Genomic DNA, 7,098 nt, shown 5'->3' on the forward strand with positions numbered 1-7,098 from the left:
AAAGAAACAAAGCAGGAGGTATCACACTTCCAGACTTCAAAATTTACTATAAGGTTACAGTAATCAAAACAACCTGGTATTGGTACAAGAACAGGCATATAGACCAATGGAACAGGATAGATTCCGGAAGCAAAGCCTCAATTTCTCAACCAACTTATTTTTGACAAAGCCTCCAACAACAAGCACTGGGGAGAAGAGAACCTATTCAGTAAATGGTGCTGGGAAAACTGACTGATTACATGCAGAAGATTGAAACAGGACCCCTACCTATCACCATACACAAAAATTAACTCTAAATGGATCAGAGACCTAAATGCAAAACCTCAAACTATAAGAATCTTAGAAAATGCAGGAGACACCCTTATGGAAATTGGAACTGGCAACCAATTCTTATTCAGAACCCCAAATGCCCATATCTTAAGAAATAGGATAGACAAGTGGGACCTCATCAAACTAATGAGCTTCTGCAAAGCAAAAGAAACTATCAAAAGAGCAGGGAGACAGCCCACAGAATGGGAAAAAATATTTGCCAACAGTATATCTGACAAAGGCCTAACATCTAGGATCTACAGGGAACTCAAATGCACTGAAAGGAAAAATACAAACAGCCCCATTAAGAAGTGGACAAAAGGCATGAATAGACACTTCTCAAAAGAAGATATACAGGCAGCCAACAGACACATGAAAAAGTGCTCAGCCTCACTCATCATCAGAGAAATGCAAATCAAAACCACATTGAGATGCCACCTAATCCCAGGAAGAATGGCCATCATTAATAAAACAAACAACAGATGCTGGCAAGGATGTGGAGAGGAAAGGAATGCTTCTACACTGCTGGTAGAAATACAAACTAGTGCAACTTCTTTGGAAGACAGTGTGGCGATTTCTGAAAGAACTAGAAATTGACCTTACATATGACTGAGCAATTCTCCTACTGGGAATATACCCAGAGGAACTCAAATCATTTCACAAAAAAGATACCTGCACACGTATGTTTGTTGCAGCTCTAGTCACAATAACAAAAACATGGAACCAACCATGTTGCACATCGAAGCTGAACTGGATAGAAAAAAAATTGTGGTACATATACACCATGGAATATTATGCAGCCATAAATAAGGACAAACATATGGACTTTGCAGCAACTTGGACGGATTTAGAGTCAATCTTACTCAGAGATGTATCACAAAAACAAACAGAGTACCATATGTTCTCACTCATAAGCGGTCCTTGAACAATTATGATACTATAAGAAAGTGATTGGCATAGTGGGAAACTGTCAGGGGAGTGGGTGGAATTGGCAGTCAAGGGAAACTGCTAGGAGAGGGAAGGGCATACCTCATCAACAAGGGTACCTGCATAATCAATGTTTGTATACCTAACCCTGAATTATACCCCACATCTTTATAATTTAAAAAAGGGGGGGGGAAGAAATCTCCCAATCTATAGCTATTATCAATGAAACTCAAGTTATTTTCAAAACTATCCACAGGCCAAACAAAGATCAAGGATGTCTATATGCTTCTAGTTTGCAATTCCCGCACAGGACCCAGTCAACTTCTAACCTGTCAGCAACTTTGAATTAATTCTTAAAGGTGACCTCTTTATTCAGAAAGACTGTGCTATCAGTTCTCTTTACTTCTATTATTTCTTTGTTCTCTGTTGGTTTGTACATCTCTTCCACAGTCCAGCACAATCTGGAAAGGAAATAGATTTTGAATTTGGGCATTCCTCATTTTTTTCCATAACAAAACTGAGATCAAGTGAATTTCAGATGCTTAATCAACTACAGTGCACTTTAGAATCAGTTAAATTTGTCAAGATGTTACCATACCCTTTAAGCAATCACTTCAGATATAGTCTAAAAAATAGATATACTGAATTTTCTCTTTTCTTCAAATCACCAAGAAGGAATGCAGAAAACATAAAACATATAAGGAACTTCCCTAAGATGAATATGTAGCACCATCTCTAGAATGAAAATGGGAAGAAGAAAGTGGGAGGGTGAAGGATGGGTTTTGAGCCCCTTGTAGTTGTGATCTTTATAATATGAGGGAAACCAAAAAACAAAATTTACTTATTAAAAAACTGTGTATTCTTATGTTTAAACTTCAGTCATCTTCAAAATACCCTCCATTTGATGCAATACACCTATCCAAACACTTTTTTCACTGTTCAAAAGTGAAAACTTTGTTCATTTTGTTGCCTTTTAGTGCTTCTGCAGTTTTTTGTTTCACCTCTTCCACATCGATACAACATTTCCTTTTGAGGATTTTTTTCATCGGGAACAACAACAAAATGTTGCTCAGGGTGAGATCACGTGAATGGAAAGGGTAGGCCACGGAGGTCATGCCATTTTGGGTCAAAAACTACTACTGAACATTCAGCACAGCATGCGCAGGTGTTCTCATAAAATCACTCATCATGAAATGGGCAAATGTGTTGAAAGAATCTCCAAAAATAATTCACTGAAGCCAAGCGCAGTCTCTCACAACAACACTAGCTGGTACAGGATGGGTGCCTAGAACACTTACTTAGCAGCAAAGCCTGTAGTACAAGGAGCCATCCTCCAAAAAACAAATTCCAGTTTTTTTAGGGTCTCCCCTTGTATGATTTCTCCAAGTGATTGAAGTGTCAAACATTTCCACATGAACAAATATGGGTACTAAATAGATCCCAAATCTAAACATAAATTATTAATTAGTGTGTTGAATTAATCACACTATTGCTCCTTTCATTAGCAGTGATTCTTGATCTTCCAAGGTATGGCTTTCTTTCAAGTTTACTACCAGTATCCACTCTATTTAAGAGCCTGTTTTGTTGACATCTGGGAGAGTCGCTATCAACAGCCGATGATCTGCCTAATTACGCCTGTGTTGACTCCTCAACTGTCTCAATTTATCCCTTAGTATGGGTAAACCATTTGAAACATAAACACTTCATCAACTCTGGGCCAGATGAAGAGTAAAAAAGAGAGAGAGAGAAAATCATTCATCATCTTCAGAGAAGCTGGAGTTAGGTTCTGAATCCAGACCTAGATTGAAATCTCTCTCAATAGATGTATGAACTTGAACAGGTTTACATATTGTATAACTTTTGCAAGGGGGATTAATAATAGTACTTACCTAATAGGGAGGTTAAAGAGATAAAATCATCTAATGTCCAAAAAAAAAAAAAAATCAGCCACAGTAGAGTAGTATTAAATCTCATATCTATGTATAAATTATTGAGGCTTCCTATGTGGTCAGTCAGCATGTAAAATATTTTACACATGTAAATTATTTAATCTTCACAATGAACTTATGAGCTAAGGATTGCTGATTTCCACTTTAAGGAAAAGAGGAGACTTAGAGACGTTTTCATTTTAACCATCAGAAGCTATGTCTTAGCACAAAGTAAAGTGATTTTTTTGAGATCACACAAAGTAGAAAGGTCTGAACCCAGGCTGACTGCCTCCAGAGCCATGAGTCTCTGAATGCGAATGACAGTCAATGAAAGATATTTTCATTTGGGAATGGGCACAGAAGGAACAGTGTTGAATATCAAACCATACAGCAAGCTGGAAGTAAGACACTCAGTATCAAGGACAGGGAGAAAACAAGTTATAATAGGCAGATGCACAGGGATGTGGCCACAGGGGTGTAGCATCCAAGACTGGATTAGTCCTTGGAACTGCAGTGTGAGGATCCCAGAAGGCTTGCCCGGGAGCGTGAATTCCTGAGTGAGGTTTGGAGGTTGGAGGACAGTGAGTTACCCAAAGTGACAGGGAGCAGCAATGTACAGAGGCAGATTGAACACAAGATAAAGGCTGACCACGGGCACTCCCATTGCCATCGCCATGTGGCCTATCCTCTGACATTAGACATGCGTGGATGTCTCTGGGAATAGACAGTTTGAAAGGTATCCCTATATATTTTATTTTTCCCCTTGCAGATCAGTTTCCTCAGTCAGGGTATGAGCCCTGCACCATTTCTGCCACACCCACACTGAAAACCAGTCCCTGCGATGGGGGATATTAAGTCCATCAAATACTTGCAACACTTTAAGCATGGCATGCTTCTTATATAAATTCCCTAGTTGAAGAGTAAATAAAGAATAATTGTTACAATTATTTTTTAACATTCCCCCTTTCACAGAAAGGAAAACTACGCCAGGTCCTGCTAACATAGGAAGTGGTCGCAGATCCTCTTCTTTAAAAAAAACAGAAAGAAAGAAATAAAAGAAAGAAGACTAAGTATAAAATTGTGTTTCAAAACCTCTGATTTACCTCTTTTAACTTAACACTTGAGTTAAGCAGGAAGCTGCAGGAGACCATGTTATTACTAAATTATGCTTTTATTTTCTTTTGATGTGCCTGATGTGGCTTGCTTGCACATATTGGGGTATTTAGTAAATGAACCCTGGGCCCTAGTTATTTATTTATTTACCAATTTCCCTGGCATTATCCAAAGCAAGGAGCAGCTGTGATTTCCCCAGTTCAAGCACGCAGCTGAATGTTTAAAAGACCTGCCTTTGCCCAGGCTCCTGCATACTGGAGAATTACATTCACTAATGCATGAAAACAGAAGAAAGGATGTCAGAGCAAAACCTGGGCTTCCAGCTGTGGGAGGGTATGTTCTCCAAAGCCTGTGAGCTTGTAATAAACTATTTACTGATAAGCAAAAGGAAAAGGCAGCTGGTTGTGGTCTTTGGCACTTTGGAGCCCAAGACCATCACTTCAGTAAGTCAGAGGGAAGAGCAGGAAGGGATTCCCTACTCCTCTGCCTCCCCTCAAGGTCTGTGCCTTCCAATTCAGGTGTTGCTACCTGAAATGAGCTCTTAGGAACTAGCCCTAGCCTGATAGCCAGAAGAGAGGCAATATGGGCATGTGAATTGTTAAAATAGGGAACATATTCATCCCACCTGATAGTTCATCTCTTCCCTGAGTCTCACAAGTGTCTGCAGGTTGCTCTGCCCCTTCTCTCAGAACCACCTGGAGCCTCCACAACTCTGCAACATACGAGCTTAACCTGCCCCACGGCATGCTTATGGTACCCTGTGTGGGAGACTTCTGATACTTTCTGATTCGTTGGTGTCTGTGCCATCTCAACTTTAAAATATTTTTATTGTCACCTCTTCATTGATCTCACCTAGCACTCCTCACAGGATCCCAAGACAAATGGACCTTTTCCCAGATTCATCTCTATAGCAAATGGAATCACAGAAAGATTCATAGGTGTGTAAAGTTTCCTCGTTTTATTAATTACCTCTGGCTATATAACAAAATGCCCCAGGAGACAATGGCATAAAACAACACTATTTCACAGTGTTTGTGGGTCAGAAATCTGAACACGGCTTGATTATGCTCTGGCTCAGGGTCTTTGATGAGGTAATTGAGGTGCCGGCTAGAGTTGTCTCAAGACTCAGCTGGAGAAGGATCTGCTTCCAAGCTCACATTGCTGGCAGGAGTCAATTTCTCACAAGCCTTTGATCAGAAGGACTTAGCTCCTCCCTGGCTGCTGGCCAGAGACCATCCAGACCATCTGCTGGCCAGAGTTCCTTGCCCACATGGGCCTTTCTACAGGGCAGCTCCCAACAGGGTAGCTAGCTTCATCAGAGCAGTAGGGTGGGCAGAAGTCACAGTCTATGATCTTAGAATGAATATCCTATCACCTACACCATAGTCTGTTCATCTGAAGCTAGTCCCTAGTTCCAACCCACATGCAAGGAGATTGCATAAGGGAATAAATGCCAGGAGGTGGTGATTACCAGGATCCATTGCAGAAACAACATAACCCATCGGAGGTTGTAAAAACCTGTCGGTTGTCAAAGGTCAAGTGCTGACCTTCCTACTGACTAACTGTGAATTTGGGGCAAATTACTTTGCTAAGCCTCTACTTCCTGTGGTTGAGATGGAAACCTCTCCATGCATCAATCGTCTCTTTCTTAAGCCCTAAGTAGTAAGTACTAACTAAGGAAACATCCTCCACTACCATGTCCCAAGAACATGTGAAAGAAAAGTATTTGCATAAAACTTTAAGTTAGGTGATGCAAGTTTGCCAAGCAGTCATCTCTGGCCACTGACACTTTCCAAAATGCTCTCTTTCTTTCTCAGACACATCCTGAAGAAAATGCTAGGATGCTGAGACAGGAAAACAGAACCAGTGAAAACCTAGCAAAATGGAATGTCTGCTACATCTGGGGCTTGCTGGCAAACTGCAGGCACCTTGCAGCCTCATCAACTGTTCTGTGAAACTCCAGACAACTGATAATAGATAGCAGGATGCAAAGGAAATGGGTCTCCATCAATGCCAAGGAGAAGGTGCAAACCAAGGTTATATCCAACTCATCTGGGAATCATGGTGTCAGGACCCTTATTTCCCTAACTCTATTGTCTCCATAGGGGCACACAGATTTAGAAAAAATTCTTTAAGCATTCTTAATTTAGTCCAGCCCACCCACCCACCACCACCCCCGTTATCCAGTAGGAAACAAATGGTTTTTTATTTATAACAAGGACACCAAATAGTGTCTTCTAGAGTTTATCAAGAATACTCAGAGTTTACCGATCCTGAGTATAATAGCAAAAGAGCAATTAAGCTTTTGAATTTCATGAATGTATCCTGACAATTGTCACTTTCCCACCAGGCCAGGAATATGAGAGTATTGAGGCTTTTCCACTCAGAGCACAAGAAGCTGCCATCAGAGCTGGCAATGGGAGAACAATGGGCCACTTTTAGGAACACATTTATTTTATTTCTGCCGCTAAGAGCGGACCGTGGAGTGTTCTTCTCCCCTTGAATTCTTCACCACCACCACCCCTCTCTTCTCTCTCATGAGCAGAACCCAGGCACACATTATCCCCACTTCATGCTCTGCCCCCTGCCATCCCAGGGAGTGAGAAATTGGAAATGAAACACAACACTCTATACAGATTGCTTTTAATCACCTGGAACAGATGGTGCAAAAAGTGTCAGGTAAGTGCAATTTCGAATTTCCTTTGAATATTTCTTAAAATGCAGAAACAACAAAGAAATTAAATGGACTGTCAAATATCAGTGTCAGTTCTGGCTTTGAACAGCCAGCCTCCACCATGTCTCTACGAAACCCTAACACTAT

The sequence above is a fragment of the Carlito syrichta genome, unplaced genomic scaffold, assembly GCF_000164805.1.
Source record: "Carlito syrichta isolate Samal-C Ts95f unplaced genomic scaffold, Tarsius_syrichta-2.0.1 Scaffold287635, whole genome shotgun sequence".
NCBI lineage: Eukaryota > Metazoa > Chordata > Mammalia > Primates > Tarsiidae > Carlito > Carlito syrichta.